This window comes from Mustela putorius, unplaced genomic scaffold (genome assembly GCF_011764305.1).
Source record: "Mustela putorius furo isolate JIRA1106 unplaced genomic scaffold, ASM1176430v1.1 tig00000873_pilon_pilon_pilon, whole genome shotgun sequence".
Classification (NCBI taxonomy): domain Eukaryota; kingdom Metazoa; phylum Chordata; class Mammalia; order Carnivora; family Mustelidae; genus Mustela; species Mustela putorius.
In genome coordinates, this window is record NW_025421504.1 from 6,575,425 (window position 1) to 6,585,342 (window position 9,918).

Below are 9,918 nucleotides of genomic sequence, written 5' to 3' on the forward strand. Positions count from 1 at the left end.
GAGGGCCGAGGGTGGGTGTAGGGGAAATGGTCTGGGAGTGAAAGCATTCTGGATCCAACCCATCTTCTCCGGCTACTGGAACTCCTTCAGGTAGAGGACCCTCCCAAGAGGCAAGTTTTCCCCTGTCAGTCCCTGCCCAGGCAGGGGTGAGGTTGGGGTATGAGGCGCCTGGCCTGGCCACCCACTGGGAGTGGGTGAAGAGGCATGCCAACCTGCACAGTAGGCACCCCTGGAAATGTAGGGCAGCTTTCTGAGAAAGGTTTGCTGGGTCCCTTTCACCCCGTCTCACTCTGGAACAGGATCTGCCTTCAAAACAAAGCCAGGCCCACGGGGCAGATGACCTGTCCCTTTCAGCCTCCGGGATCCCTGGTGCCCTCTGGTTTAGTCCCTCGGGCAGGGCCCAGCTGGGTGTGGGATGGTGGCATTGGAGGTCCAGATCATGAGAGCCCCATCCCACTCCAGCCCCCGTGAGTCCCCGTGGGGGTGAAGGGTGCTGCTGGACACAGGCAGCCTAGGTTGGCCAGAAGGGAAGTTCTGTGAGAGGGGTGGTGTTTTCCAGAACTCCAGGTATAAGGTTGTCTGTGCCCCCAAATGCCATTCACCCAGTTTAATGACCTATAGGCATAGAAGCCTTTATGAACTCCCATTTTCACCAAAAAATATCACTTTGTGAAGTCATCCTCTATGGATACTGCCCCCCCCAACCCCCACACTGTTCAGAGAGATCCTGGATTAATGGATTGTCAGGGAGTGTCTGGCTCCCTCCCTCCCCTTATATATGGTGCTTGGGTTCCTCCTTCCATCCATCCGGGCCTTTCTTCAATGAGCTGCAGGACGCCAAGGGACTGACAGGGCCCAGGGGTCAGCAGCAGCGCTGCTACCAGCCAGCTGTGACCTGGACAGGTCCCTGCACCTCCCTGGGCCCTACTATCCTCTCCTGTACAATGGGCTGATAACCTCAGCTTTACGGCTCACCGAAACATCCAGATGAACCCGAGTGTGGAGTGTTCCTCCCACAAGTCTGCCCCTCACAGGTGCCCAGCGGTCAGCCTCTCCATTCCTGGTGCATCCCCTCCAAATCTTGGTCCTGTCTACTCTTGTAGAAGCTGCTTCTCTGACCTTTTTTCAATTCTGTTTTATCAGAACAGCCTTATCACACCGTGCTCTGGGCCTTCCCCTCTGCTGTTCCTTCTTCCTCCAACATCGTCTACCTTCTACCTCCCTCCCTTTTTTTTTTTTATTTTATTTTTTTTTAAAGACTTTATTTATTTATTTGACAGAGAGAGATCACAAACAGGCAGAGAGGCAGGCAGAGAGAGAGGAGGAAGCAGGCTCCCTGCTGAGCAGAGAGCCCGATGTGGGATTCGATCCCAGGACCCTGGGATCATGACCTGTGCCGAAGGCAGCGGCTTAACCCACTGAGCCACCCAGGCGCCCCATACTTCCCTCCCTTTTTCTGACCAAAATTTTTACAGAATCAGCCCTGCCTCAAAGCTCAGCCCCAGTGTCCCTCTGTGAAGCTTTCCTCACCTTCCCCAGAAAGAACTTGGACTTGCTTTACCCACAGCTTTTTATGGGTTTGTTTACTTATCATATCTCAGTGTATCTTCATCAGTCCTGTCCACCGTTGTCTCCACAATCGGACTGTGCCGTTCTCAAGATAAGGGCATGGCTCACGCATCTTGTGGTCCCCGGCATCTGGCACAGAGCCGATCACGTGGTGGCTCCATTGTTCTGTGGTTAGGCCGGTGGCAGTAAGAGTAGCGGAGGGGTGCAGCCCCTGGACAGTGGTCTGCCACTACCTTCACTCCCACCACGGGCCTTGCAACCTTGCAACCTTGCAAGCCTTGGGCACCTGCCCCACTGCCCACCACACCTGCCCCGCACACGGCCCGGAGACCTTCCTGGGAAGCCCACTACCCCCAGTGCCTTTTGGAGAAGTCCACTGCCCCTGGACCAACAATGCCCTCCATTCAGAGTCCCGGTAGAGGAACTTGGCCACCTGGTTGGGGCACAGGGGTCAGGAGGCTAGAGGTCAGCTTTGCTCCCTAGAGGGACTGCCTTTTGCCTGGGTAGCAGGAGTCCCGCATTGCAGTTTCAGCGGGTGGCTTCACTCTCAGGAGCCATTGCCTTCTCTGAGGAGGGGGAGGGCTTCCCTCTCACCCCCACAGGGGTTGAGTGCCCTTGATCTTGGGGCCTGGCCGCAGTGAAGCGAGAACAGTCCCTCCTGGAGCTGAGGGTGAGGGCTCTTGGCTCCCTGACAGGTAGGTACCTGGAATCCTGTGCCAGGCAGCTGAGGGCCCCACCACTGACTGGTAAACAGATTTTGCATTTGACTTTTCCTTGCTCCCAGACTCCATATTAACTGAATACTACCCAGCCGACAGTGTCTGGCTATGCCTCTTTTTTCTCTTGGGTTTATAGGACTGACACTGAGACCAGTAGGTATCCCCTGGTTTTTGTTTTTTAAGGACTCGGGTCCCTTAAGAAGCAAGAAGCCAGGGGTCTGGGAGCAGGCAAGTTAAACACTAATTCACCACAACTGGCTGCCCATGGATGATCCCTCTGGAAATGGACCCGGAAACGGGCCTTGGGCAGAGCCTGCTGGAATGTCTCCTGCTGCCAAGCCCATCCACAGTGGGCACAAATCTGTTCTCCCCACCGCACAACCCCCCCGCCCCGTCCATGGCTCAGTGGCCACTAATCAACTCCCTGTGGAGGAGAGAACTGGATTTTCTGAGCTGCCCAGGTCTGGAGAGTGTCCATCAGTGCACAGTGGATCTAGGAACCAGGGTCAAAGCAGGTGGTCCAAGGAGTTGGGCCCCTCCACCTTCTCACCCCTTCCAAAAATGAGAAAGAAATGTATACACGATGCTGTGTCTAGTTCCCCCTTACCTTCAGGGGAGGGAGGATCTCACCCCCATCTAAGAGCATTTCAGGGATGGGGTACCCTTTACTTTACTCCAGTGGCCACATGGCCCCAAACTGATCACCTCACTTACAGTCTTCCTCTCACCGCCACCACCCCCCCCCAGCACTCCAGTCACCCTGCAAACCCCCTTCCATCAGGGGGGCATTCTCTGATTTCACCCCTGGCTCATGGGCTCCCACCGCCTTGCAGGGAAAGATAAGCTTGCTCGCTCAACATTCAAGACCTCCCCAGCCAGCTCACGACCCCGGGCGCCAGCCTCACCCCCCTCCTCTTCCCTACAGGAAATGGCCACTCCAGCCTGAGAGGTCAGCTCCCAGTCTGGCCACTGGACTTGCCTTCCTGTGGCTTTGCTCACACTGCCCCCGACTCTCAGTCCGGGAAGCCCCCTCAGGGCCTCTCTGATCAGTCCCCTTGGAAAGTCCTGTGCTCCTCCCAGGATTTTTCGCTGGTGACCCCATCCCACAGTCATCCTCCCTCTGCTCCCCTAGAGCTCCCCTTCTAAGGCAGATTTGCTAGCCTAGCAGTGCTCTGTGTCATTACTTATACCTTATCCACAAATATCTTGATTCTCTAATTGCTGATAGGCTTGATGGGGACTGGACTCAGATTTCATGTCTATCCTTCCTCACAGTTCCTAGGATAGTGCTTTATACACACTAAAAAAAAAAAAAAAAAAAAAAAGGCAATAAATATCAGCAGAATAGTGGACTGACCGGCTAGGAACTGAGCAAGGCAGCCTTCTTGAAGGGGGAGGGTAAGACTCAGGGTCTAGCCTTGGCCTTGCTGCGGTTATGAACCCCCTACTTAGATCCCTGGCTCCCTCTGGCTCCCAGAAGTCCAGGCCAGGAAGTTCAGAGAGATGCTAGCTGGTCTGACAATGCAGTCCTCATCATAGCTTGTCTTTGTGTAGTGCTGTACAATTTTCAAGTGTCTTTTATATATATTCGATCCTTATAAACTTAGGAGCTCAATAAAGCAGATATGATCTTGATTTTATAGATTTAAAAACTGAAGTTCCTAAAGGTCAAACAGTGTGCCGTGGATTAAAACCCATTGGTCTGAACTCCGCCGGACTTGCACTTTCTCTGTGGGGTGCCCACCAAGTGCTTTTTCTCATCTCTCCTATAGCTCTTACCTTTTCTGCCTCATTAGTGTACGTCGTCTTGTGTCCCCAACCTGGGTGTGAGCTCTTTGAAGGAAAGATCCATCTTGGCTCCCTTGGTGCCTTGCCCATAGTAGGGCCTCAATCAATATTTGTGAGGGAGGAAGTAAGGGAAGGATCTGGACATGCCTGCACGGGAGAAAGATGATGACAACAGAGCCCCCAGCATCGACCTGAGACCCTCCCTTCTCCCGACAGTCCCTTCGCCCTCTGAAGCCATCTCCCGCCAGTGCTGCGGGAGACAGTTGCCTGGCCTCTGGTAAGGTCACCTGTCTCCCTCTCTAACCCCTTCTTCCTTCTCCAACCCTGTTCTCTGGGTGGCCGCTGGCCCCTATGGTCACTCACGGCCCCTCTGCACGGTCCATAGCCTGCCTTTTACCGGCCCCGTCAGCCACCAACACAATTCTCTCAACAGCATTCAAAAGACCCAGTCCTCCTCGATGCCCTGACCCATCTCCTTGGATTGGAGAGCACCCCGACTCTCGAACTCAGCCAGGACCCCGAGGTGATGGAGAAAGCCCGGGCGCCACAGGAGACTGGCGGCACTCACCAGAGTTGGCACTCCAGCAGGGCAGGGCCTGCTGGCAGGCTGCTCAACAGTGTCTGGTCGCAGCTGTTCCCACCCTGCCCACCCCCCTGCGCCACTTGGGGCTTGACTCTGTTTCCCTTGCCGGAAGCCCAGCTGCGGTGCAGCGGGAGGCTGCCGGGAACCCAGCCGCGCTATTCTGGGAGCGTGCTGGAGCTCCCGGCTGCCTGGCAGCAGCTGAAATTTCAGCCCCTTTGGTTTCCACGCTGTTCTTCTCCTCCCCTCTGATGATAAGGCAGAGTTCAGTCATTACGCAGAGTTCAGAACCACGGATGGTGCATTTGAGGGTCTTAATAGCAGCTGCGGTTACGCTAAAGTGGGACCTGGCCATAAACCACGTACACTGGAGCCCGCCGATGCCACGGCCTGTGTTCTCGCTGCCAATCGTCCAGACCGGAGCTGGGCTTCTTGACTTCTACCATCTGTCCCCAGACCCGCCCTGCCACATTAACCCGTTCTCAGGCTTTCTGGCACAGCCCCTCCCGGATAAAGCCTGTGGTGAATTCCTCTGAGACCCTGTTTTCTTCCTTCTTCTTCTTTATGGTTTTTTAATTGAGATGGCATGGTTTGATTCTGCAGTGTGAGCGATAAAGTCTGAAGGCTGAGTTTGGGTGAAGGAAGATTCGAGTCATAATCAAACCCCGTGACGACAAAATTAAGCCCCCGTGATGAACCTATTTCTGGATAGCCTGTGTAAAAGCCCGTAGAGATGATGCAGCCAGCTTTATTATCCTCATGTGGGAACTGGAGGCCCCGGGTGGGAATAGAGCAACCCCCCAGGTCACGTGATAATGGACATAAGGCTTAGGTGTGGCCTTTGACCTCCTGTCATGAAACCATACTTTCAGAACCAGAAGGAGCTGCAGAGTTGTCCAGAGAGCACAGAACGTGCTCATCTGTGAAATGGGGTAAAAATCTGTGCCCCATGTGATCTCTGTGAAGATTATGACAATCCACAGATCTGAGAGCCCTTGGCCAGAATGCCCACGAATTGGGACTTTCCGGCCCCAGGCTCGTCACCCTCCACTGCCCGGCCCCGGGTCTGTGTAGGGAGAGAGCATCTCGCAGAAACAGGGGCGAGGCTGGCGCTTAGGCTTTCTTCAACCTCAACCTCGGGCTTCAGAACCGGTTGCATTGTTTATTTAAAAAGCAGATTTCAGGATGACTGGGTGGCTCGGTAGGTGGAGCTGCCCGCTCTGGATTTAGGCCCAGGTCATGATCTCTATGACTGTGAGATCCTCGGGTGGAGGGCCGGGGGTGGCCTCCCTGCTAGGGGTGAATCTGCCTGGGATGCTCTCTCCTCCTCTCCCTCCCATGCACATTCTCCCCCCACCCCCCGCCCAATAAATAAATAAATAAACAAAAAAATAAATAGAATCTTTAAAAAATAAAAAGCAGATTTCTGGGTCCCATTCTGGATGTAGAACCCAAGTCTCTAGTCAAGAGCCTGTTCTACAAGGTGCACTCCCCCCCCCCACGTGGGATTAGGGATGCACACTGACCTTGAGAACCAGGGAGGCAAGGTTAAACCAAGGATTGTTGCAGGCACCTATGAGGAAAGGAAGGGGAAATGCAGGCAAAACCCAGAAGGCTTGCAGGCTTGGGTTTCCTGCTCCTCCGGAAGGAGGGACTTGGGAGCGTGCGTGCGCGTAAGGGTGACGCTGGGGTTAGGGAAGCACAGAGCGGATACCCCGCAGAAGCACTCCAGGAAATGAGGGCCTTGTGGTTTTCTCTATTCCTCCCCCACACCCACCCTCGGCCCCTCCTGTGTTAAAAGCGTGATTAAGGGTCAGGAAGTTCCTGTGAGGCTTCTCCTCCTTCGTCTTGCCCTCCTGATCCTTCCCCTCATATTTTCCAGCCCCGTCTGTAGTCCTCCCAATAAGGGCGCCGTTCCTCCGAGCTCAAGACTCCCTCAGACTCTCTTTTCAGAAGCGCTGCAGAGGTTGGTGGGCTGATAAAGTGTAAGAGCCGCCAAAATACAGATCGGCCTCGGCTACTTCCCTGGAGAGGAGAGGGATGGCAGGCGTCGGGGCCAAGAGGCTGCTGCTGACGAAGGCATGTGGTCACGGAGCAGTCGGGTTAGATGGCTGTGCTCCTGGGAACGGGGTCTTGTTGGGGAGACAAGCAGTGAGAGGGCAAGGTGTGGCGTCCCCAGTGGGAGTAGCACTGCAGGGAGAAGCATTGCTGGGACTCTCGTCTGTTGGAAGGTGAGGATTCCGAAGATGGAAAGGGGGCAGAGCTCAAGAAAAAAAATAGGAGCCAGTCCCAACCACAAGCCCTCATAAACATTTTCCTGGCGCTGACCCTTGTAGGTTTCCTCTTCCTGGAGGTCAGAGGCGGCCATCACTGAATTATTTTCGGCTGGCGTCTGGTCTTCCCTCTTCTTATCCAGCCTCCTCTTTCTAGAAGTGGTGAGACTCCAGAGAAAAAAAGCAAGTCCTCTGGAGGAACGTGGTAGCCTTGGCGGCTGGTTTAGGGGATTTGGGGTCACGGTGAAGTAGGAGAAGGAAGACGATTTTCCCTCTACCCTTCTAGGTTCTCAGCTGGGAACTCCGTAACAAACGACACATTAGTAGGAGGAAAAGAAACAAGTTTACAGGAGAACCATATGGGGGAAATGAGTAACTCCAAGAGGTGATTTAGAATTCAGGCCTAAATACTATCTTCAGCTAAGACAAAAGAAAGTTCTGGGCAAGGCCAGTACTGGGGAGGGGACCAGGAAAAGTAGGCAAATAAGAGAGTAAGATTTGTTATGCAGATTGACGTGGGTGTTCGAGAATTAGAACCTTGTCCTTCTCTTCCTGGTAGAGAGAGGGAGACACGCTTACCAAGGGGAGATTTCCTTTATAAATGTAAATTTTCCCTTACAAAAGGGTAACTGACAGTTTCCAGAGCTTCTCCGGGTGTCTGCTGTTTCTCAAAATAATCGGCTCAAAATAATCCTTATGCCAAAGAGGCATATTTTGAGGAGGCATGCTCTGCCACTCTTCAGTGACAATTTAGGAAAAACCACACCCGGTAAGCTTCTTTCATGTTTTCCAAAGAGCCACACACCTGGCCATTAGCTACAAGCACACCTGGAGGTTTTTGCATCTAATTTCCATAGGTGATCTTGCTCATTCAAAGGTACCTTTCAGATTCAGCTGCCCTTTTTTTAAATTTCTGCCCTTTTTCTCCCTTTGCATTATGCACTGTGACTGTTTCCTGCTAACAGATGTGGGACAGGAGCCATAGACTTTGAGCAAAAGAGGAGTGGGTACTTGCCCCATGGGAGCTGGTGACTCCTGGGCCTTTGCTTGTCCAAGGTCACTTTGATCAGCTCCAATGAAAGCAGCCTAAGCCGTAGAGATTGATTCCCTGACAATCCTTTTTGCTCTAATATCTTACTGCATTTCAAGACAGTCATCCTGCTCTCTGCACAGCTTCTGAACCCTGGGCTGAAAACAGTGGCCCCCCCTTGGGGTCCTAGGGCCCACTCTGTCAATCCAGTGTGGTCCAGGAAAGCCCTCTCAGAGGGTGCCCACCCACTGCTGCCTGACTTTCCAGCATCCCCCCTGCAGGGACTGAGGGGTTCTCCCCAGGGCTGGAGCCAGAGCCACAGCCTGACCTGACCTGCTGTCCCCCCGACCCAGTACAACGTGCATGTGCATGGTCAGCTGTGGACAACACTTCATGGCTGAAACGGCCTGCTACAGGGAAGGAAGTGGGAGACGTTACAGAATCACCCAGGATGCACAGTCTGTCAGTTAAAGCATGATCGCCGCACGAGGAATCAAGTGACTGGGTTCAGGACTCTGCCTAACTTCCATGTTCCAGACTGTGTAGCCGCGAAGACATCTGTTCACCTCTCTTGGGCTGTTTCTCACCCATATAATGACAGTAACATTTACTACGTGCTAAGGATGATTATAAGCTATGTATTAACTCCTTTGGTCCCCCAACATTCTATAATATGAGTTCTAATGACTCTACCTGCTTATAAATGAGGAAACTCAAAGAGGTTGAAGTAATCTGCTGAAGACCAAGAGCTAGTCAAAGATAGTTGACTCCAGACCTTGGCCTCTTTGCTCCTACACAGACTGTCTCTGTGGGGTAAAAACATAGTGCTGACTTAGTGCTGTATCACAAATTACCATGAAATTCAGTGGTGTAGAGCAACCAATGTCCATCAGGACATGCAACCTCTGTGGGTCAGGAATCAAGGAGCGGATTCAGGGAGTGCCTGGCTCCGAGTTTCTCATGAGGCTGCAGCTAAGGTGTTGGCCTGGGCTGTACTCATCAGGAGGGGAGTGGGCTGGGCTGGAGGGCCCATTAACAAGATGGAGCCCTCACATGGAGCTGGTTGTTGACTGGACACCTCCATTGCTCTCCTAGTGGATCTCTCTCCACAGGTTGTTCACGTGGCCTCAGGACATGGTTGTAGGCTTCGCCCAGTGCAATTACTCCAAGAGGAGGCAAAGCAGACACTGGAATTGAGCCATGGACGGTACACGCATCTTTTCCACAGTAGCCTACTGGTTACACAGGACTGCTCTCTTGGGTGTGGAAGGAACCATACAGAGAAGCAAACTTCAGAAGGTGGGGCCATCCTGGAGGCTGGCGGTCGCAGATAGTGACAGAGAGCAGCTAACGGAGGTTAGGACAATTAACTTAGAGAATAGATGTAAACACGCTGTAGAGGTTCGGTAGGGCTGTTGTATCACAGACTGGGTAGACCTAGACAAGAGAAAAATGCCCTTTCACTTGTCCGGAGGCTATCGGTCCCAAATCAAGATGTCTGTGGGGCAATATTCCCTCTGACGTCTCCAGGGAAGAATCTTTCTTTGTCTCTTCCAGTTCCTGGTGGTTGCTGGTGATCTTTTGTGTTTCAGGCTCACATCTTCTTCACTCCAATCTCTGCTTTGTTGTCACATGGCCTCTCCCAGTGTTGGTCTTTACATGGCCTCCTTCTAAGGACAGGATTCATACTGGACTTAGGGTCCACCCAACTCCGGTATGACCTTATCTTAACTTGTTGACATCAACAAAGACCCTACTTCCAAGGAAGGTCACATTCACAGGTACGGGATTAGAACTTCAAAGTATCTCTTCAAGTGTGGTGTGTAAAACCCCGTATATATGTGAGTCCGGATTGTCTTTAAATTTTTTTTTTTAGATTTTATTTATTTATTGAGAGCATGCAGGCAGGGGGAGGAACAGAGGGAGAGGGAGAGAATCCTAAGCAGACTCCTCACTCAG

General features: G+C 52.8%; 1 long non-coding RNA gene across 3 annotated transcripts; it reads right to left on the bottom strand.

Moving 5' to 3' along the window:
• Positions 1-1,397: 1,397 nt before the first annotated feature.
• LOC101681889 lies at positions 1,398-7,171 on the bottom strand. Of its 3 annotated transcripts, XR_006608364.1 has the most exons (4): positions 4,645-5,947; positions 4,068-4,223; positions 3,479-3,588; positions 1,398-1,734 (listed from the first exon to the last, which is right to left on the bottom strand). It is a non-coding gene; the product is annotated as an uncharacterized LOC101681889 (long non-coding RNA). The 3 variants fall into 3 exon arrangements; XR_006608363.1 differs by lacking the exon at positions 4,645-5,947 and adding an exon at positions 6,183-7,171 and having other exon boundaries at positions 1,398-3,588; XR_199177.3 differs by having other exon boundaries at positions 1,398-3,588.
• Between the last annotated feature and the right edge of the window lie 2,747 nt (positions 7,172-9,918).